Source organism: Nannobrachium achirus (genome assembly GCF_963921795.1).
Source record: "Nannobrachium achirus genome assembly, chromosome: 8".
NCBI lineage: Eukaryota > Metazoa > Chordata > Actinopteri > Myctophiformes > Myctophidae > Nannobrachium > Nannobrachium achirus.
In genome coordinates, this window is record NC_137817.1 from 63,947,547 (window position 1) to 63,970,737 (window position 23,191).

The following is a 23,191-nucleotide window of genomic DNA, read 5'->3' on the forward strand; positions in this document are numbered from 1 at the left end:
CTTTGTTTACATTCTAGTCTATAGACTAGGATGTAAACAAAGTGTCGGCCCTACAATGAAAAAGTTGACTATAGCTCCTTTAAGGTTTTAGAGTGAAATTCTTATTTATCAGCCTCCTTCAAAATTGGTGTGAAAGGTCACCTTCAGACGACCACTACTGGTGACTTGCACATCTGTTGTTTTTATCTAACCTGTTTTTATTATTGTATTTTCTGCTTTTGTAATTGATGTTATCCTATGCAAAGTGCTCTGTTCTATCAGTCTGTCTTTCAATGCTATATGAGATACATGAAGTGGTTCCTGTGTAAATAAGCCATAAAGCTTACTAGGATCTCCTCTCCTTAGTTGACCTTGTACCAGTGATTTGTGCTGTCATGAAACTGTACTTTTATCTATAATGCAAACGGCTAATAAACTCTTCAATTAATCAACACACACACACACACACACACACACACACACACACACACACACACACACACACACACACACACACTATGATAGAAACCAGTAAGACTCCCTAATCGGGAGATAAGCGACCGTCAGGTCAGCCTGATGGTGGCGCTATATGGGACAGATCCATGTTGATGACATGAGTGTAGACATAGTGTGTACCGATTTGTGTGATTTTAGGGCAAAATCTGTAGGAGCAGTGTCCAAAAATGTGTTTTGCAAGAATCGGCCTCATGGTGGCGCTAGAAGAGGGGCATGTGAGAAATGAGGGGTGGGGTCTCCGCGTTGCCTTGGCGGACGAATAGGTACCGGCCCCGGCTCTCCCGGACGCTCCTAGCCCGAGTTACGGCATTTTATGTGAGCTGCAGTGGAGGGGGTCCTCCACTGGGGGCGCCACCACTTTTGCATCCGTTGTGGAGCAGCAGGAGTTGGTGGTCCCCGGGAATTCCCCGTGAGCAGCCCGGTTGGGGTGGTCATTTGGTCATTTTTGCACATTTTGGAATTTTTTTACATCTGGGGGTCCCCCAGGGACATGGGGGTCCCTGGAGCTCCGGGGGTCCTTGGAGGTTGTAGTTTGGCAGGCAAGGAACGTGTGTGCAAAATTTGGCATGGATCAGGGCAACGGTTGCGGAGATATGAGCAGGGCAAGAGTGTGACGTGTGAGGTGTGACAGACAGACGGAGGGAGTTACTTACACTTTGTGGTGGTTTTGATAGTAAGTGCGACCTGACGGTCGCAATTAATTAATGTTCCACAAGGATGAAGGATTTGAAGAGTTGACAAAGATTTATTCAAAGAGGCAAAAAGTTGAACAGAGTAACAGCAGTAGTAGATCCTTTGAGGAGCAGGCCTCCTGGCCTCTTGGTTGACCATTCATTCAAAGAGATTGAATGGAAGGAAAGCAAGTATATCATATACACATTTGTTGCTCTATAAATATTTCTACTACATTCCACACTTTTTTTGGTGAATGAATAATCTATTAATTTACATACAACAGGATATTTATAGAGTGCCAAATCAATAGACATTTCAGACAATTACAGTACATGTTGAGCTATACCTTACAGAATAGTAGATCTGCTTGTTTGGGTTTGAGAGGTTTCTCTCGTTCTTCTAGAATTTAGTAAATGTGAATCTATATTTGTTTGTACTTTGAAACTCTGTATTACAAAATCAAGAGCCCGCATGCACTCCCGTCTGACTCAAGTGTTTTCCTAGAGAATATTTTTGTCTGGTTACGGTCATGCAAAATACTCTATATTTATATCCTAGTCACTTGAGTTTTATGTTTCCGGAGCTGCCCGACAACTCTTCAATGTTGGAATACCAGCGTTTAGACCATAAAACCAAATATTCTCACATTAGTGGCAAATGCCTTGTTGACTCATATTTTAGATATCAACTTTTCCTATATAAATTACTCAGCTTAATATCAAACATATAGTTGTTGTAGTCTTCATGGCGTTGTCCTCCCATCTTCATTTGGATTGAATGGAATGTGGCGGTTAATGTCTCTGCTTCAGCGATCTCCACTGGGCTGGTGGGGTCCAGTTCAGTGGCTCTCTGATGTGTCACACAGCATGTGTCTCCTTGGCTTGGTCTCCTCCTACTGTGGCAAAAGTCTGTTGGTGTTCGACGTGGTGTCGATTTCGTCACCTCCGCTGTCAATCTGTGTGATTTGGTGGTAGGCTTGCTTTCCTTGTTAGCAAAGCTTCCCTCTGTCCATGATGTTGGAGCTGTCTTCACAGGAAAAATCGATCCGCGAGGTTCCATTCTTGTAGACTTGATGAAAGTCAGTTCTTGTTGATTTTGCATAGCTTGCAAGTTGCTTCTGTAGTGGTCTCCTCTTTGTCCTTCATGGTGGTGGACCTGCTTTAGGTCTGCTTTCAAAAATCTCCTTTTCAAAAAATTCCTTCACCCCAGAGTTCTTTTGACCAAGTATCCATCTATGGTAAAGATGACATTTCGGTCCCTGTTCAGGCGCCAAATATGATAGAAATTAATTAATGTTCCACAAGGATGAAGGATTTGAAGAGTTGACAAAGATTTATTCAAGGAGGCAAAAAGTTGAACAGAGTAACAGCAGTAGTAGATCCTTTGAGGAGCAGGCCTCCTGGCCTCTCCTGTCAGCCCCTCCGGGCACAAGCCTCTCCTGTACCATTATCATACAGTTCTTATAGTCCATTCTGACCGAGATGCTATTCTAAACATGTTCTTATAAGGATATGTTCTAAACACAGCAACATAGAAACAGTTACAGAAATAAGGATTTGCTGACAGACTAAGAAGTAAGCTTGGGGGAGAGAGCTCAGCTGTTAGATTGACAGCTATAGTTGAGTTGAATTAGCATGTGCACTTTGGTTGAATGGAAGGAAAGGAAAGCAAGTATATCATATACACATTTGTTACTCTATAAATATTTCTACTACAACACACACACACACACACACACACACACACACACACACACACACACACACACACACACACATACATACAGTGATGTCAGAGGAAACCATGCTTGGCACCAACCTGCTCATCAGGAGCAGTTAGGGGTTCAGAGTCTTGCTCAAGGACTCTTCCACACTAACTCTGGGGGAGCCCGGGATCCAACTGGGAACCCTCTGTGTTCTAATGACGGCAACTCTACCCCTGAGCCACTGCCGCCCACAGACATTCATAGACATTGAATGTCTATGAATTGAGTACAAAGGACCCCAATGTAAACCAGCCATAGTTCTATCTTGGGTTTAAATTAGGGGTGCCACGGTTCGTGTAGTCCACGGTTCGGTTCGTACCTCGGTTTTGGGGTCACGGTTTCGGTACGGTTCGGTACGTGTTTTCCATTAAAAAAAACAAGAAGTTTGACTTTCCAAAAATCTCTTTTTATTTTGCTTCTAAGCAAATTGAATTATGACAGTGCCTCTTAGCCTTAATGTGGGTTAAAAAAATAACAATATAAAATAAAAATAAAAAGGGGGAAAAAGGATTTTCTTTCCTATTATCATTATCATCAATATTGGCCATCGTCTTCAGTTACAAGGTGCTTTATTTATGAACAAATTGTTTTGCACACAACAAGAGATACTATAGTAGGCTTCAAGCTTGAGCAAATAGCCTGCCTCTGTAAGTTTTCAGTCATTACTATAACCAAAATAGACGGGTGTGAGTGTGTTCACTGTGTTGCCAAATTTTGCGAGAGGAATAAGCAACCAGGTCTATGAAAACAAGGCTTAAATAAGTGAATACAGGCCACGTGAGGTCTTTAAACCTATATACGTCGGCTATTTGAAAGTGGCCAAGCCGATCTACAAGCTCACCACCGCATCCACCATATTATTTAGCATACAAGCAACTTTACATAAAAACAAGCTCAACGTGGCTTATAATAATCAGACATGGCAGCACACCATGCGTTGTCCCTCCACTATGCAGCCACTGAGACAAGCGGGTGTCTGACACTGGCTGGGGGCTACGCTACGTTTGGCTTTGTTGCTTGCTAACGCTGCCTGCTATGGCCAGTCTAAAAACAGTCTGGTCGGAATCCGCCTGCTGTATCAATTAAAAGCCCGTAATTCTACATTTACTCGAGTAAAACTACAAAAGTCTTTTTCCATCAAAATGTACTTAAAGTACCAAAAGTAAAAGTACCCACTGAGCACGCCGTCTAAAAGTGGTCTAATAGACGTATAGATTTGGAAATTTATTAGTGGTCTAAACTTAGACTAGACGACTAATAGACTTCTAATAGTCGTCTAAATGTAGACGGTCTACATTTAGACGACTATTAGAAGTCTATTAGTCGTCTAGTCTAAGTTTAGACCACTAATACATTTCCAAATCTATACGTCTATTAGACCACTTTTAGACGGCGTGCTCAGTGGGTACAGACGCATTGTGACCAACGTAACGTCGCTACGAGTTTGAAATGTAGTTTCGTTTACCTGACGTCACAGCGGGGCCGCGGATTGGTCAGCTGACGGCCAGCGGGCCAATCAACGAGCAGCGACTTGGTCTCGTGAAGTGCGCTGCTTTTAAATACACCGCGGAGCAGTTGATCCAGAGCCGTATAATGGATCTGATTAGACGGCTCTGAGTTGATCTGTCAGATGCTCTCGAATCTTTGACAGAATCAGACGTATCTACCCTTGCTTACCAGCAAACACCTGCTACCAGCACACTACCGGACCAGACGACACATCGCCAGACAGACTACCAGAATCTACCAGAATCTTTTGTTTGATCCACTTTTTGCTAACTTTTTTGCAGCTAATTTCTGTTTACCACCGGTGACTGCTTGTTTTCGACGCTTGTCGTCCAACTGTTGCCATTACCGGTCATTTCAACTTTTAATTTGATATTTTTAACACTTCTTTTTGGATTCCGAGTCTTCAGCTTGACCAACTGAACTGAGGTAAGTACGTTTGCTCGACGACACACACACACACACACACACACACACACACACACACACACACACACACACACACACACACACACACACACACACACGGACGTATTTGTAGTTATTTACACCGTTAGAGGCTTGTTTAAGACAGTTGTGGCTCATTTTCAACCATTTTTAGTACACTGTTGTGGTTACATTTGTGGCTTACATTTTGTTGAGGTGGTTTACATTTTGTTGTGGTGGTTAACGTTTGACTGAAAGACGGGAAGCCGTTGTCGTTTAAATCACTGACTCGGTCATCCTGTCGCTTGTTAAAATTAAGTGATCTAATCTAGTTAGAACTGTTAGGTGCTTTTGGGTGAGTTTTGTTTATTTTCTAAAGTTGTCAGGGTTGTCGTTGTCATCATGGGTCAGAGTTGTGTGAAACACTGCAAACCCTCTGTTGGCTGCAGAAGCTGGCGTCGAACAGAGCGGTGGTCCTCCACCCAGCAGCAGCAGGGCACAGACGACGCCCCGCCAAGGATAGAGACTTTGTAGGCCTACCCCTGTGTCAGTGTCTGGTGCCCTCTGTGTCGAAGGTCCAGGCAACCATTGAGCCCAAGGTCGCCTATAGCACCCCTGTGGAAAAGCCCCGGTTGGCCTTCCCCGTTACTTTTGTACGACTACGCTCTGAGTACACTCAGAGTGACCGTGACATGTTCAGGGAACGTACACGGAGAGCCCGTCAACAGGCCAGAAAGGAGAGGACTTTGCACCAGGCCGACCTGCTAATTGCCTTCCTTTCACAAAGGAATGCAGCCAGGTACTCTACAGGGTGTCAGGCATATTCGCCTAGAACATATTCGCCCACACGCATTTGGTCCTTTCGCCTGGCATTTTCGCCTTGAGGAGAGTCTTTTCACCTACCTGTCTGAGCCATTTCGCCTACCCTCAATTCTGCTGTCAGACTGTCCATGTTTTCATATTATCTCTTTGTCATTTAAATATTATAGTGACTGTGACAGTGGTGTTACATGTCAAACCTACACACGGCTATCCTATGCACTCCATAGTAATCACATAAATACAGAGCTATTGGAATCAGGTGCGCCCAAATAATTCATTAATCCATGTCCCGATACTATACATTCTTTGGTGCAGTATTGAACAGTATTGTAAAATGAACAGTATTGTAGCTGTAGGCCTATATTGTTTTAACATTAGGCTATACAAAATATATATGTAGGCTATTAGCCTATAGGTCGATATAAGATATATGCTACACCTAAATAGCCTATAGAATCAACCTTGCCTGTAACAGGCATAAAAAACTATTTTGCCATTTTTTAGGAATAAAATGTGATGTAAATAATAAATGTCAAATAAACTGTTAGATTCACTTGACACCACTGTCACAGTCACTATAATATTTAAATGACAAAGAGATAATATGCAAACATGGACAGTCTGACAGCAGAATTGAGGGTAAGCGAAATGGCTCAGACAGGTAGGTGAAAAGACTCTCCTCCACGGCGAAAATGCCAGGCGAAAGGACCAAATGCGTGTAGGCGAAAATATGTTCTAGGCGAAAGTGCTGGTGACCCTCTACAGACTGTAGAGTAGAGGTGGGATCTTAAGACTTTGAAAAGTTGTTTGTAGGTAATTTACACCACGAGAGCGAGGCTTGTTTACAACAGTTGTGGGGTGATGTTGATAGGTTGTTTAAGTTTTAAAGGGTGGTTGTTGACTTTTGTTCCTGTTGGCTGACTAGGCCTACTTGGTATTAGAAATAATTGTTAAGATCTCATTATCATTTTTATAGCACTGAATTTCGCCACTTTTATATGGTTTAGATTTTTAACTTCAAGTAATAATGGTAGGTATTATTAGAAATATATATGTATACTAGTTGTTGTTGTACCAAAAAAAAACTATAAAAAAAAAACAAAAAAAACACAAAACTAAAACTAACCAAAAAAAGTGTCTGTCTATCTAATGTATTTTCACAGGTTTCTACTGACGTGGCTTCATCCTCTCCCTTTGGAGAGTCTGTCCTGCGTGCAGTATGTGTCATCACCACTCTGTTGGCCTGGCGGGCTCGCTCGAGTCAACCTTCAACCCTGTGATGGTGACTGGCATTGACGTCTTGCGGGGCCAGGCTCTAGGTAACCTCGCCCACCAGGCTTTCTGAGAGAAAGCCTGGTGGTCGTTCACAACAGCCCGTTTGGTTTCCGCCCAACGCGGAAACCACTAGAAGAAGCGGCGTCGATCTGATTTGGTTCCCTCCGTTTGTTTCCCCAATCCCTTTTTAAAAGTAGTAGCCTAGTGTAGTCTTTCCAGTCGCTACGAGTTGGACTAAAAAAAGATGCATATACCAAACACATTTTTCAAAAGCAAAACTACTCCGCATCAAGGAGTTTATTAGGTAGGCCATAAAAAGTATGTCCTTGAGTGCAGGGGAATTATTTTGGGTTAAAACTGTTTCCGGTGGATAGTTCCGGCCAAATTGTAGTCCTTTGAGTACTACAACATGACGTTTTATGGTTTCCGCTCCAGACCGGTTACAAGCCCGAAAAGTGAAGTGATCCCAGACTAGGCTCTAGGTAGCGTCTTGCACCTGAGCCTGTCTGTCTATGGAGCGTGTGGGAGAGATAAAATCACTCTTCCCACCACCGCAGCAGTAACTGCGATGCCTCCAGCTTGGCCTGGCGCTCCACCAATCTAAACACAATTGGCCGTGTTTAGACAATTTACAATTGAGCATTTAGCAGACGCTCTTAACCCAGAGCAACTTAAAATTGGGGTGGAAAGCTGGCTGGATCAAGTGACCGTTCTTTTTGCTGCACTACAGAAGCTACTGGCAAGTGTATATGGGAGGATACACACAGTAGTTTATACATCCCCAGCTGTGGAGGTGTTAGTGCAGCAACAAGGACTGAAAGGACACTTGGGGACAGTTGGGAATTGACAACGACTAAATTGGGACTCCTCCGATGGATTGCCGCCGTGTAGTGGCGGAGGGGCTAATGACCCAATAACCCAAGCTTCTGGCAGGTGCTACCATCATGCCAGACAGCTCAACAGGGTGAGGGATCAGACCAAGAGCAATCCATAGATAAAACTAACATGTTACAGAAATCACCCAGCAGACGTCCACAGAGATGGCAGCCACAGCAACTCCTGTGCAAGGTAGAAGCCCCTCCTGGGAAGGTTTGGGCATGACATGGAATCTCCTGGACTCAAAAGAAACCATCGAGATGGAGGTTTGTAATGTATGAACCATTGTATATTAAACTGCATGACACATTATGCCAAAATTACAGGGCTCTGCTGTGAAGGAAACTTGAGATAACACTTTACTTAAAGGCCGAGTCTATAATGCATTCATAATGTACTTAAAAGGCTGCATAACACTTGTTATACATGTTTATAATTATGCACAAGAACAAGAACTTATAACAAGGTTTATTATAAGTGCTGGTAATAATTCTTCCCAACCCAACCTTTACTTAAGTGTTGGCGAAACCGATTTGTGAGCTTGCATTGAAGATCATGTCCAACCGTTTATCCGGATCCACTGGAACACTGGTCATTTCCTGAGAAGTAACACTTTTGGACATAATGAGGTTTCCTCCTGACAGAGACTATAACCTTTGTTTATTGTCATACCTCCAGACAAGGTCCCCCTATGGGATAACAGCGCCATCTGGCGATGCAACAGAGTAAAACTCATATCCTCCCGTACGAGAAATGTCATTTGTCGGAAGGGCTGTCAATCACAAACGAGGGCACCGCCCCCGAGTGTATATAAGCCCTGTGGGCTATCATAACTTCCTCTTCCGCACCTCTGCTAACCTGCAACTAGAGTGTCGCGAACTCAGCCATATAAGTATTAATTCTGTAAAGTTTAGCCTAAAGCGACGGCTAGGAAGTCGGCCACTGGCCTTTATAGATTATCTCCCGTACGTTTTCTCTTCTATACTCTTCCTACAGTTCGGTGGTTTCTTCGCTTTCGTCTTTGAGTCTTTTACTTCTTCTCTGTACGTTCTGCCACGTGTCTCCCTGCCCTAGCTTAGCTTCGCTTAGCTTCGGTTAGCTCACGATGGTGGCTCGTCGGCCCACAGTTAGCAGCCTGCTAGCCAGGGTACCGAAGAAGTGCGGCCTTCCCAGCTGCAAAGGCCTCATCGCCAATGAAGATACTCATCCGTTCTGCATTGTCTGCATGGGGGTAGGACACGCCTTGGCCTCTCTGTCCCCTCCGGCCCCGGCCACGGGGGTGAACTGTACTGACTGCCTCCAGTATGATGTTCCAGCCCTCGAGGCCCGCTGTGAGATCGCTGGCGCTGGTTACGGCCTTCACACCACGGTCTCCGCCGGATCCCTCCCAGACACCTCTCCTCGTGTGCCGGACAGCGCTGTACGCCACAGCGCTGCTTCTCGCCACGTGGTTAGGCCTCCAGCGGCCTCGCCCTCAGCTAGCTTCGGTAGCCCCGAGGCTAGCGGGTCTGCTGCCCCTGCTATCCCTGCTGTTTCTCCAACGGGCTCGACTGGTGCCGTGCCCAAGAAGAGAACATGCAAGACCGCCCACGTTGCTCCACCGCCAGCTGCAACCTGGACCGTCCCTCCCAAAGAATTCCACCCTCTAGTCGTCGGTGACATTCCTCTCTCCTTCTCCGTCCCCCAGCTACGGGCTATGCGGCCACCTAGCCCTGTCTCCTGGCATGCTAGCGACGGAGACGAACCGGAGCAAGAGGACTACGACATGGATGAGGTGGACACGGAGGGTGAGTACTCGGAGGAAGACGAGTCCACGCTCCCCTCCGGCCAGGGCGGAGGCGCGGCCAGGGTGGTTCCTCATGCCGAGGCTTCCACCTCCGCCGTGTCCTCCCCAGCCCCTTCTGCCTCTCTCCCCCCTTCCATGCCGGCTGGGGCGAGAGGGGCAGCGGCACAAGACCCAGACTCCATCCCCATGGACGAGCTCTCGGTGCTGGAACGTGCTACCATCCGTTGCGGCCTGGAGCTGCCGCTCGGAGACGCGCCACTCGGACCACGGGCTAGAGTTCCCCTCCTTGGCCAGGATGTGGAAGCCTCTCCCCCGCTACGAATGGAAAAGCTCCCACTGGTCCCAGGCTTTGCAGACGCCCTGCATTCAACCTGGACTACACACAAGGACCCCCCCAAGCTCCCCTACTTGGTCGACTGCCGCGACGCAGAGAAGGCGGGAATCCCCTTGTGTCCTCCCATGGACAAACTGATGGCGCAGTCCCTCGTCGGGAGCATCAAGCCAGGTTATGAGCGGACCGGTCCTGGAGGCCGCAATCCCTTCAACTTGTCCGTGGGGAAGAAGCCTCCTGGGTTTGCCATCCCCTACGACGACAAGCAGTCTTCCAGGGTCAGGAACTCTTACAGAGCCTCCGCGCTGGCAGCCAGGACGATGAACGCCACCCAGCTGCTGCTTTTCTCCACCAGGCGCCTCCTTAGCTTACACTGGACTCTGGCGGGGTCCCCCTGAAAATTCAGGGGACCCCCCCTTGCAAGCGCAGACGTTTGGACAATATGAACAATTTTTCTTATGCCAAGAAAGTAATGTTTATTCCTCCTCTGTGCTCTCCTCCAGTGCCTGTATTAAAAAGTGTGTTGATAAAACAATGCCTGTTTATTTCAAACCCACCTGCTTTAGTACAGACGACCCCATTTTGCATGAATTTAGCCAGTGTAGAGAAGTCCAGGCTGGAATTTCTTTCCACTCAGAAAATATCGCTTCCTCCAGTCACGCAGACAGGTTACAAGCAGAATATTTCTCTTTGCAAAATGTTCCCAGACAAGCTAATTCCTATTCACAATGGTATGGTTTCACTAGTGTGCAATACCCCTCTGTCTCCACCGAGCGGCACTGTTATGCCGACTCTAGTTCAGGACAGGAGTTTGGTCTTAGCGTCAGGGAAGAAGCCAACACATATCACCCAGGGTCGGCCTCGTCTTCCCGTAAGGAAGCATATAAAGGCCTTAGCACAGGTTGTAAACGTAAATACAATTCCCCGAGCCGGGGATTATGTTACTTATGCGATGAACCCTGTCCCCCGGGCTCCACGCTATGTGCCGCCTGTATTTTTAACAAGCGAGGCTTCTTGGAGGTCACGTGTCCGTCTCCCACCGGATACGGAAATAAGCGTAACGGAAACGCTCTTTCCGCCGGTGTCTCCGCGCCTTCCGGCCTGGCGTCTAGCGGATACGGATACGTGCCCGGATACGGAACCTCTCGGTCCCGTCCTTCCTCTCCCTCCCGGCCCAGTAGTCCCGCTCAGGCGGTACAACCCCAAGGCTTCTCCGTTGCTCAGCAACACGTTAGCACAGTGTGCAGAGCAATGGAAGCGTTGCAATCCGAATCACTGGGTGTTTCGGACAGTGACACGGGGCTACAGACTACAGTTCGCGGAAATACCCTCCCTATCCAGCAAGGTTATTTACACTCGAGCCCGCGGCTTGAAAGCGGATGCCTTGAGGGAGGAGATAAGCTCACTATTGCGCAAGGGCGCTATAGTGGAGTTATCACGCGACCAGAGCCGTTTAGGCTTCTGGAGCCGTTATTTTCTGGTTCAGAAAAAAGGAGGGGGGCTGCGTCCGATTATGGACTTACGTGCTCTGAACAAGCACTTGAAAAAGTTCAAATTCAGGATGCTGACGTCAGAGTCACTGATGAAATCAGTGAGACAGGGGGATTTCCACTGTTCAGTGGATCTGAGGGACGCTTATCAGCACATCCTCATTTATCCCCCACACAGGAAGTTCCTGCGGTTCGCCTTCGAGGGGCGCCTGTACGAGTACACGGTCCTCCCTTTCGGTCTTTCCCTGAGCCCTCGGGTTTTCGTGAAAGTGACCGAGGCAGCCATTGCTCCACTGAGGCATCAGGGAGTCAGGCTGGCGAACTACATAGACGATTGGATGATTTCCGCCGCCTCCTGCTCAGAAGCGGCGCGCCATACCAATCTGGTGTTGTCACACCTGAAGGCCTTGGGTTTCAACGTCAATTTTGGCAAAAGCATGTTGTCACCCTCCCAGCAGATTTCCTTTATAGGAATATCTCTGGACTCGGCCACAATGTCCGCCCGCCTCTCCCCGGAGAGGGTGGACAGGTTTCTGACTTGTCTCGGCTCCTTCCGACTGAACCAGGTGGTCAGGTACAAGGAGTGCATGAAGTTGGCTGGGCTGATGGCATCAGCGGTGCAACTTCTGCGTCTGGGCAGGTTTCATATGAGACCTTTCCAGCGGTGGTCACTGGCGCTCAGGATTCCTTCCCTGCAAGGGTACAGGAAGGTGACAGTCAGCCAGGTCTGCATGGACGCTCTGGTCCCATGGAGGGACCAGGCGTTGTTGACGAGTGGGGTCTCCATGGGCGAGGTGGTGTCACGCAAGGTGATCACCACAGACGCCAGCCGCTCGGGGTGGGGCGCCACCCACGAGGGGCGTTCGGCCAGGGGTCTTTGGACCCCGGCCATGTTGGAGCGCCACATCAATTATCTGGAGTTAATGGCGATCTACTTGGCGCTCAAGCATTTCGAGCCATTTCTTCAAGGTTGTCATGTTCTGGTCAGGACGGACAACACGGCGGCCCTGTATTATCTCAACAAACAGGGTGGCCTCGCCTCGCGCGTGCTGGATCAGCTGGCGCGCGAGATGACCCTCTGGTGCTTGCCTCGTCTGAGGTCCATCAGAGCCTCCCATGTCCTGGGCCTTCAGAACGGCGGCGCCGATCTGTTGTCCAGGGGGGAGCCTCGGTACGAGGATTGGTCTCTCCACCCTGCGGTGGTGAGGCAGATTTTCTCCAGGTTCGGTCAACCTCGAGTCGATCTCTTTGCCTCCCAGGAGAACGCGAAGTGTCCCCTTTACTTCTCAGTGAGGGGACCTTCTCCTCTGGGGACGGACGCGTTTGCTTACGAATGGCCACAAGGTCTTCTCTACGCGTTTCCACCCCTGGAACTGATCCTTCCCACTCTGGAGAGGATCAGATGTTCCAACCAGGAGGTTCTTCTGGTGACACCATCCAGGGGAGTGTGGAGGTCTCTGATCACCCCACTGCTCTCTCGGCCCCCTTGGCGGCTCCCCTTGCACAGGGATCTGCTGCGCCAGGCAGGGGACGAGATCTTCCATCCAGACCCACGGGGCCTAGACCTGTGGGTTTGGCCCGTGAGAGGGAGAACCTGCTCTCAGCAGGCTTCTCACTGATGGTTGTAGCCACTATTCAGAGTGCTAGAGCCCCCTCTACTAGGGCTGTGTATGATGGAAGGTGGAATGCCTTTTTGGACTGGTGTGAGCTACAGGAGCCACCTGTGGTGGCTCATTTAGCTTCGGCCCAGAGGGTGTTAGATTTCCTGCAGGACCGCCTGGACCTTGGTCTGGCGTTCTCTACACTGAGGGGTTATTTAGCGGCTATTGATGCCTGCCACCTGGGGGTGGCAGGTAAAGGCCTTTCTAAAATCCCTGAGGTGGTCCAGTTCATGCATGGTGTTGACCATTTGAGACCTGTGACCAGAGCCTTGTTTCCTGTGTGGGATCTACAAGTGGTTCTTGAGGGCCTTTGCAAGGCACCCTTTGAACCGATTGGGAGGACCTCTTTGAAACATTTAAGTTTCAAAACAGCTCTTTTGCTTGCCTTGTCTACGGCTAAGCGTGTGAGCGACCTTCATGCGCTCTCTGTGAGCCCTGATTGTATGAGGTTTCTCAATAATGACTCCAAGGTTCTTCTTAAACCTCATTTGAGTTTTATTCCTAAGAACCGTGTGGTCCCGAAGGAACCTGTTGTTTTAACGGCTTTCCATCCTCCTCCGTTTGCATCGGAGGAGGATAGGCGTCTTCATTGTCTTTGTCCAGTTAGGGCCCTGAAGGCCTACTGTGATAGGACGGTGGACAGCAGGTCTACTTCTCAGCTTTTCGTGGTCATGAATGCCCATCAGCGAAAAGCGGTGTCCAAACCCACTCTGTCGAGATGGCTTGTGGATGCAATTAGGTTGGCTTACACCCGGTCTGGGTCTGAAGTGCCGGAAGCACTTAAGGCCCACAGTACTAGGGGTGTGTCTACCTCTTGGGCTTTGTCCAAAGGTGTCTCCATTGAGGAGATTTGTGCAGCGGCGAATTGGTCTTCGCCGTCCACCTTTGCGACCTACTATCACCTGGACGTTGCGCCTTCTGCTATGGCGCATACGGTTTTGGGTGCTGCTGCCCTTCCTACTATGTAGTGGGGCGGCTCTCTCCCCTTCCTGAGACAGCATGCTACTGTTTCTAGGATACTTGGGGGGGGGACCCTGAGTTTTCCCTTATATTACTGCAGTTTTATAAGGCGGACCTGTGTCTGCCCTTAGTGCATAAGGCAGGCCTCGGTCTGTCAGGGTCTTTTTCTGTCTGAACACGCCCAGGCCCTGTGGGCCTGGGTCGGATCAGTCCTGAAAGGGGTCACGTCGGTTGACGGGACCTCCTTCCGGGTGTGGTCGGTGTGAACGACAGTCTTGTCGGTTCATGGCTTCTCGGGGAGTGTATGAGTCCCATAGGGGGACCTTGTCTGGAGGTATGACAATAAACGTATAGGTTCCGAACGAAACCATGTTTATTTAATACCGGAGGACAAGGTCCCCCGAATAAAGCCCCTCGGTTCGCTAGTTGCGGGCACAGAGGTGCGGCTTTAGAGGAAGTTATGATAGCCCACAGGGCTTATATACACTCGGGGGCGGTGCCCTCGTTTGTGATTGACAGCCCTTCCGACAAATGACATTTCTCGTACGGGAGGATATGAGTTTTACTCTGTTGCATCGCCAGATGGCGCTGTTATCCCATAGGGGGACCTTGTCCTCCGGTATTAAATAAACATGGTTCCGTTCGGAACCTATACGTTTTAAGTGCTGTGCTCAATAGTCCCAACAATGTGTGTTTGTGGCCCAGTAGCTGCTTGCTGGAGGAGCTGCCCTGCTCTAACTGGACCTGGACTCTCTGTCTCCTGGTTGGAGAGTGGGCACTTCATCAGTGGTGTAAAGGAACTGTACTGTAGGTACATTTACTAGTAGTGTACTTAGGTCAAACGTTTTGGTATTTTTCAATTTCTTTGTATTTTTCTGAGAGGAAAATGTACTCCACTACATTTATTTGAAAACTTGAGTTACTAGTTACTTTGTAGATTTGGATTCTTATTACAAAACATGCATTAACCATTTCAGCCCTATGTACAGTACATTTCGGCCTTTTGAAAATGGCCGATCTACAAGCTCACAAAAGATTTGCAAACTTGAAATGGACCTTCTGCATAACGAGTACTTTCTACTTTTGGTAAAAAAGATACAATTTGATACCAATGCCTTTGTACTTATATTTGTACATGAAAAAATGTAAATGAAATCCTCAGTGTTGAGTGTTAATTTAACTCTGACGGTGTAAAAATGGAAACTAATTAACCTGTAAGCCCATTTTCATTGTAAACTAAAATGAGTACATTTCCTTGTTTTCTGTTCTTACCACAGGCAGAGGAGACCAACAAGGCAGAAGGCACTGGAGGAGATATAAAGGAACGTCTCACTGAGAAGCTTACAGCACTGCTGACCAGGTGAGCAGTGGGCAGCCATTTAGCACTGTAGATTTAACTGACTGGGTTGCAGAGAAGAAAGGGGCAGTCAACCAGTGTAAAATGGGCCTGGAATGGAACAGCAGGACTATCTATTTAAGCAGATGTATTTCTACAAACATGGACCCTAACCCATGTGAAGGACCCCCAAAATGATATGTATTTGGCCACGGACCCCCATCTCAAAATATTTAGTTCCAGGGAGTAGGGACCCCCCAGAAGCAAAATTTGAGTTACAAACGTTCGCTTTAAAAATACATATATTCAAAGATTTGCACATATTTTCACAACTTTTCAAAACAAGCTCGCAGTGCGCTTTGAGCTTGTATATCTGCTATTTTTTAATAGTTAAAGCATCCACAAATTTTAGGCCTAAAAATGTATCTGCTTTATGGTAATGTTGTACAACCAAATTAATGTCATCTTTAATATTTGGCCAGTATGGTTGTACACAGTGCCTCTGTGGTCAAAACGTAAACAAACAGTCTATGCTGTTTTTAATATGCTGCTTCATAAGAAATTGTTTTATTCTTAATTTTTCTAAATAGGCTGAAAAATTTGTTTTGGGGCTTTTATGCCTTTATTGATAGGACAGTAGACTGACAGGAAATGGGGGGAGTGACATGTGACATGAGGTCTTCCGGATCGGGAATCGAACCGGCGACGCCGTCAGGCATCCATGCCTTTGTGGCGATGCCTAAGTGGTATGCACCCGGACCAGTAGGCCAGTGGGCGCCCTTATTCTTTTATGGAGTGATTGATGTAAAAGAAGACTAAATGGTTTCAGATGGTTTTTGCCTTTCTGTGAGAGACTTGTTGTCCTGCATTCATTCATCTAACATCACTTTTCTGTGTGACTCTTCTGTTTAAAGTGGACACTGTGAGGAAAGAAAACTGCTCATCGTGACTGGAGAACCCACTTCTCATCCTGCCTCTGTTTCCTTAGGAGAACTCACCACTGTACACGTGGACAACTTGGGTACTTCTATTCTCCTTTTTACCTTTTGGAGTTTTAATTTTCTTTTCTTTTTTTGGTTCAAAGGCAATAGGCTACATTTCAGGTGGATCTTTTGAAGGTTGAATAATTTGAAGGTTCATGGGTCAATGTCATTTTGTATAGACATATAAAGTTTCCTTTTCATTTAATGCTTAGCTACTCTGAATTTGATTGTTCATTAGACTGTATGATATATTATTATTAGCATAAGTACTGCATACATAGTGGCACTGAGAAGCATGACCCTACATTTGATCTCACGTCTCCCAGTTGTGTAAAGTTACTAAGTACATTTACTCAAGTGCTGTTCTTAAATATATTTTTGAGGTATTTCTACTTTAGTGGAGTATTTTCAATACTTTTACTTCTACTCCACCACATCTCTGTGGAAAGTATAATAATTTTTGTCCACAACTACTTTACTTGAAAACACAAGTTAATAGTTACTTTTTAGATTTGTATTACTAAACATTCGTTAACCATTTAAGCTCTATATTTCGGATGTTTGAAAATAGCTGATCTACAAGCTCACAACGCTTCACATCGCAGTGCGTTGTGAGCTTTTGATCTGCTATTTTACATTTTGAAAACTTGAAATGGGACATTCTGCATATTGAGTAGTACTTTTACTTTTGGTACTTTAAGTATATTTTGATGCCAATACTTTTGAATACTAGACTTTTACTTGTAACAGAGTATTTCTACATTGTGACCATTTAAGCTGTGTACAGATCCTTACAGAACATTTTGAATATAGTGTAAAAGTAACATTTCTTGAAACCTTCATATATTTCTTGAAACTTTATTGGACATTCAGTGAATTATTCCAAACCTTTTTTAGTTAAAACTTTGTTTTTTATGACATACAGCTCATGAATATCAAAAGTCCATATTTCAAGATATTACAATATTACACAAGACCACTCAAAACAAGGATTTATAATAGAGAAATGCTATTGACCATGTTTAACAAAAACAAACGTTTCAGTATTACTCGTATTGGCTCTAAGATATCGGACTTCCCACACTTCCTGATAGTCTTTGGAACAGACTTAAAGCTGAATATCCCTGTGGGACGATAAAGACTTATTAACCAAGAAGTAGTTCATGTTTGCCTTGTATTGATTTTATCATTATTCATGTTACATTATTACAAGCAGACTGTTGACATAATGATCTCAATCAAGTGTATCGTGTATTGATATGTTTATGATATGTGCTCACGTATTGTATGAATTATTTTGAAGTGCATGTCCGGAATTGCTTGTTACAATGACATAATGTGACTTGTATTTAATGAGTGAGTGAATAAACCTGCCTCCGTTACATTCTTGACTGAGTTCCAGCAACAGCTGATGGCTCCCTGTGAATTCTTTATTCTATTCCTCGGTCAGTTTTATATTATTTCACTTTAGTATTTCTGGTCTACACGTGTTAACTCTGTCAACAGAGACAATAGTACTCTACATGGGTTGTATAATATTCATGCCTTCTAGACATTTCTACAATATATTGTATGTAAAGGTTAAAACGAGTATGTATTAAATTGCTCTATAGTCTAATATTGCTATAGAGTTTTTGTTCAGTATGGTATGCTCTTTAGTAAACACTGGTAGTAGATCACAACCTACCTTTTAGGCACCTCTGCTCTAGGTCGTCCTCAGACAAGCCCTCCATCGTGGCTTCCAGTCATCCCGGTTCTCCATACATCTGGCCAGCTCGTAGGTGCTTTGCCCTCCTGCGTCTTTAATGTGGGATGTCCTCTGACCGGTGGGTGTTGGTTCCCACAGCAAGCATCAGTTTGATGGCTGGCAGCTCTTGGTCTTGTCTTTGGCTAGTCTCATTCTCCAGGTTGCTATTTTATCGCTCACCCTTGGTATTCCAACATACAGATTCTTGTCGGTAACATTGCTGATATTGAGTACTACATGCAACATTCTGGTGTAGCATCCGTCCAGAGAGTGCAGGGTTTGGCCACTTTGTTTATGATAAGTGGTATTTGGTTCAAAATGGGCAAACCTTGGAAGCCAACAGGGGAATTCTGACAGATGTGTCTTAATAGGATTACTACAGAGGTTAATGAGTACCGAATTGCTTGAGGTTTGGTCAACATCTGTAGGAGTAATATAAAAAAAATGTTTTGCAAAAATGGTGACACTCCAGGGAGCATGCATGCAACGTTTTCACCCCAACAGTGCCGGAGATTATCTGTTAACGGACGGACAGATGGAAGGCTGTACGAGCGGATGGACGGGGCGGAGACAATAACGGCGGAGACAATAACACCTAGTCAGTAGGCCTACTTCTGTATAGAAATGGTGTTATCAGCCTATACTTCAACCTCAGTGCAAACATGAACATGTGTGTGCCCTGCCCTGCATGGCATTCCTGGCCAGTAGATGTCTCTGATGCTCTGCAGATAAACAGCATGCCCATCACAGAGTCTCATATCAGTGCTGATCTGATTGATTTGTTTTCAGCACGTGACTTCAGTCTCCATGCTCAAAACCTACGTGATTTCTTAGCGGAAACACAGATTTTACTTTACAGCCAGTGGTCTGGTCTGGTCTGGTCTGTTCTGTGTACATGAAAGCCAAGCTAGATATAAAGCTTTTTACCGATTAGCTGCTCGGTCTAACTACGTTATTTTGTCTAGATTGATATTTCTATGCATTTGATGTATTACCTTGCTTATTGTAAATTGCTTTGGATTAAGAGCGTCTGGTAAATGCTTAAATTGTACATTTCTTGACAACTTAGAAAGTATAGCCTAATATCTATACAGGCCTGTCAGAAAGCTATTTCCTCATTAATGTGTGGATCCTACATCCATAATTATGTTCCACTGTAGTCACTCTGAAACAGTCCTTAAAAAGAGTGGTCATTGTCATATTGATCGGTCCTATTGACCTGTTGGTTTTCAAAAGTGTCTCCTGGAAGACAAATGTCGCATTCCAAAGGATTATTTAGTCATTATATTCTCATTTAGATGGAGCAGCCTGAGGGGCCTGTAATGAGCCTGAGCAGCTTTGACTAACAAAGGTGTCAAGTCAGAGTAGGCTACTAGTCCTCCATCTCATGTTCATAGATGATAATGGAGTCTACTGTAGCTATTATCTGCACCGAGTGCTGCGCTGCGAGCTTGTAGATCTGCTATTTTTGAAAAATCGTGAAAATTTGAATTTTGACCCGATTCTATAAGTGTCTTTTGAATCCTTCTAAGATTTTTGGAGAAAACCTATGTTTCTATGTCAGCAATCTGGCCAGCCATCGTCAAAGAAAAGGTCCTTTTCACTTAAATGGAGCTCAGTTAGTCTGTTCTTGAGAGACTACTATGTCAGTGGTGCTCAAACCTTTTCATGTGAAGGACCCCCAAAATGATATTTATTTTGCCACGGACCCCTATTTCAAAATATCTAGTTCCAGGGACCACCCAGAAGCAAAATATTTGTTGTGAGCTTGTATATCTGCTATTTTTCACTGGTTAAAGCATTCAATAATTCTAGGCCTAAATGGGTTTAAATATAGAATATTATAGAATACTCAGAGAAAGGTTACCAGGTGCATGCCCAACATGTTGGAGGAGAGACAGCAGAAGTTGAGCTTGTGATGTCATTCCTAAGTAACAAACACAACTAAGGGAAACAAACAGGAATTACTGTACTAAACAAATATTGAATTACTCCCATTTGATGTAAATTTCATGTGTTTGTTTCTTGTGTAAGAGTAAACTATAAAATGGACAAATTAATTAGCTGCTGTATTATGATGACATTCACAGCCATCACTCCTCCTCCTCCCTTGGTTCCATCTCCAGATGGAACAGTCTCTACAGTCACAACAGAACCAGATTCAGAGACAGCCGTTGAGACCGCTACAGAACCTGTAATGGTCTCACTATGTGTCTCTGAACCCTCCACACCTTCTGTACGAGAGGAAAACTCCTCTCAAGAAACGGTCACCAGCGTTTTCGCCTATGTTTTTTTTCGCCTACATGGATATGGTCTTTTCGCGTGGCACTTTCGCCGTGGAGGAGAGTGTTTTCACCTAACCTGTCTGGCCGTTTCGCCGCCGTTGAAGAGCCATTTCGCCTATGCTCAATTCTGCTGTCAGACTGTCTTATGTTTGCATATTATCCCGTTGTCATTTAAATATTATAGTGACGCCGTGCGTCATGCAGAACAGTTAGATTTTCACTTTTCAGCTCAGTCCCAAGCTGAACAATGACAATCACAGTGATATCCACAACAAACACCTGGACAGTCTGAAAATGTCTCTTCAACGGCGAAACGGCCAGACAGGTTAGGTGAAAACACTCCTCCACGGCGAAAGTGCCATGCGAAAAGACCTAATCCATCAAGGCGAAAAAAACATAGGCGAATATGCCTGACACCTCTGATATTACTTGATCCTTGGAGCGGTAGCAGTGACCAGCATTCATATGGTGATCAGACAATGTAACAACTAAAGTCAATGGGACCGCAGTGAAAGAATTGTGCAGGAAAAGATCAAACACAGATCTGTTCAGAAGGATCTATTTGCTACAAAAGCAAAGGAGGGCAGCACTGGACAAGTAAAGCCTGATGAAAAAGATTTTCACCCTTGAGAGAAAGTGTTTGAAAGTGTCCAAAAATACAATATGCTGTAGTAAAACTCCATAATGACCCTTTATCATTATCTAATCACTGGTCATGAGATGTGACATCATCACATTGGAATGTATTGTCAAGTTAGTTCTGAGGCTCTCTAGACTGTAGATCAGCTGATCTCTGAGCTGTCGCATGATCCACTGCAGCACAGCCCAGAGAGCAGAGAAGAGACTGGTGACTAGTTTAGGGAACAGCACCATCTAGTGGCTGAAAACGACAGGATGTATGTATCTTTGGCAGGGAATGTGTGGTCAGATTTTCCAGTGGGCCCTGAACTAGTCTCGCGTAGCCAGACAACTACAGTATTCCACAATCTCTGAATACTATATCGAGTCTGGAACGGCAGCTCCTGAACGGCGAGTATCGGAAGTAGCCACTGCTGCACGGAACTGTATAGTCCCCTGGTAGTCCCATTGGAAACATAACAGAAGCACACTCGCGCAGACAGAGTCATTCGAGCGGCACATTCTTGTAATGGGTGTATAGTTTAAGAAAACATTCGAAAACATCATGGAAGTAACACCAACAACACCAGAGAAAGACGAAATAACATCCCTGTTGAAAGGAGACATAACGCTTCCAGTAGGACTTGTTATTGCTACTGCACCAAGGGAGCGGTTGCGTCACATCCGCTCTATCTCGCACTCATCGTTTCTATTTCCGTGCCCCAGACTGTATGCCAGGAGCATTTGCAAATCGCGGAGGCAACAGTCTGGCCACGCGAGACTAGCCCTGAACCAGAAAACCACTAATGTAGCAACACACACATACTGTACAAGTTTACTGAATACTGTATGTATGTACGTACAGGCAAGCACCACGCTAGACTAGACAGCTCTTAATTTCAGGTTTATTTCAGATGAAAATAGATACATGAACTGTTACGCTGTGGACATTGACAGGGTGGGTTAGTCTGGATGGACAAAAATAGAAACCGTTAGAGCTTTTCCGACCAGACCATACAAAACTTCTAAGAACCCGTCCAACTGCGTTTCCATTTGCACACGTTTTGGCACAGAACCCGTTAATCTAGAGCCTGACCAATTAGCCGAGTGCTGGACCAATCTGGGAACTAAATCATTACCAATAGCTTTCTTCACAAATGTGTTCATAAAGGTGTCTACTATCACCTCTGAACTTTTTCAATCACAACTTCCTTGTGAAACTTTGTGGGAGCCAATCAAAGTTGGGGGTATCGGGATACCCTGGGCCTGGGATTAATGGGGAAAAAATTAAAATTTGCCAATATGCGTGTATGAGGTGTGTAATTAGGGTATTTTTGGGCTGCTGAATCCATTCCAACCATTCATCTTCAGTTAAAATGACTCCTTGGCCATAACATAGGCCTACTTGGCTAAGGCTTAGCCAATCATGTCATTCAAGATAACTAATGGTTGGAATGGATTCAGCAGCCCCAAAATACCCTAATTACACACCTCATACTGGCCATATTCGCCATTTCCTTTTTTATATATATTTTAATCCCAGGCACTCGGGATACCCCAAACTGATTGGCTCCCACGAAGTTTCACAAGGTGATAGTAGACACCTTTGTGAACACATTTGTGAAGAAAGCTATTGGTAATGAAGATATAGTTCCCAGATTGGTCCACTCGGCCAACTTTCCCTTACTAAATATACAAGTTTGGCCGGTAATTCGGCAACGAGCTATGAGCTTGTAGATTGGCTATTTTCTAAACATTTTTAATAGAGGATAAACATTAACTTGCTTATTGTAATGATGCATTACCTTGCCTACATTTTAAATTGTATGTGTGTAAATTATATTTACTTGCCATTTTTTACCTACGAAATATTGGTCCAAACATGACCTATGGGTGGCCTAGGACTCTCTAAAATAGGTAGCTATTGCAACAGACCCAAAATTCTGGCATCGGTCTGGCTCTAGTTTAAACATAGGCATTCATTGTTTTTTTAGGCCCTGCAGTGGTGAAATTCCAATGCATAGCTATAGGGATCTGGTCAAAGCATAGACCTATTGAAACTTTTATCAGTAACAGTTGACCACTCTCAGATCATCATTTTACCTCATTGCACTCCATGTTACTTTACAGGGCATGAACACTTTTCAGTTGTTT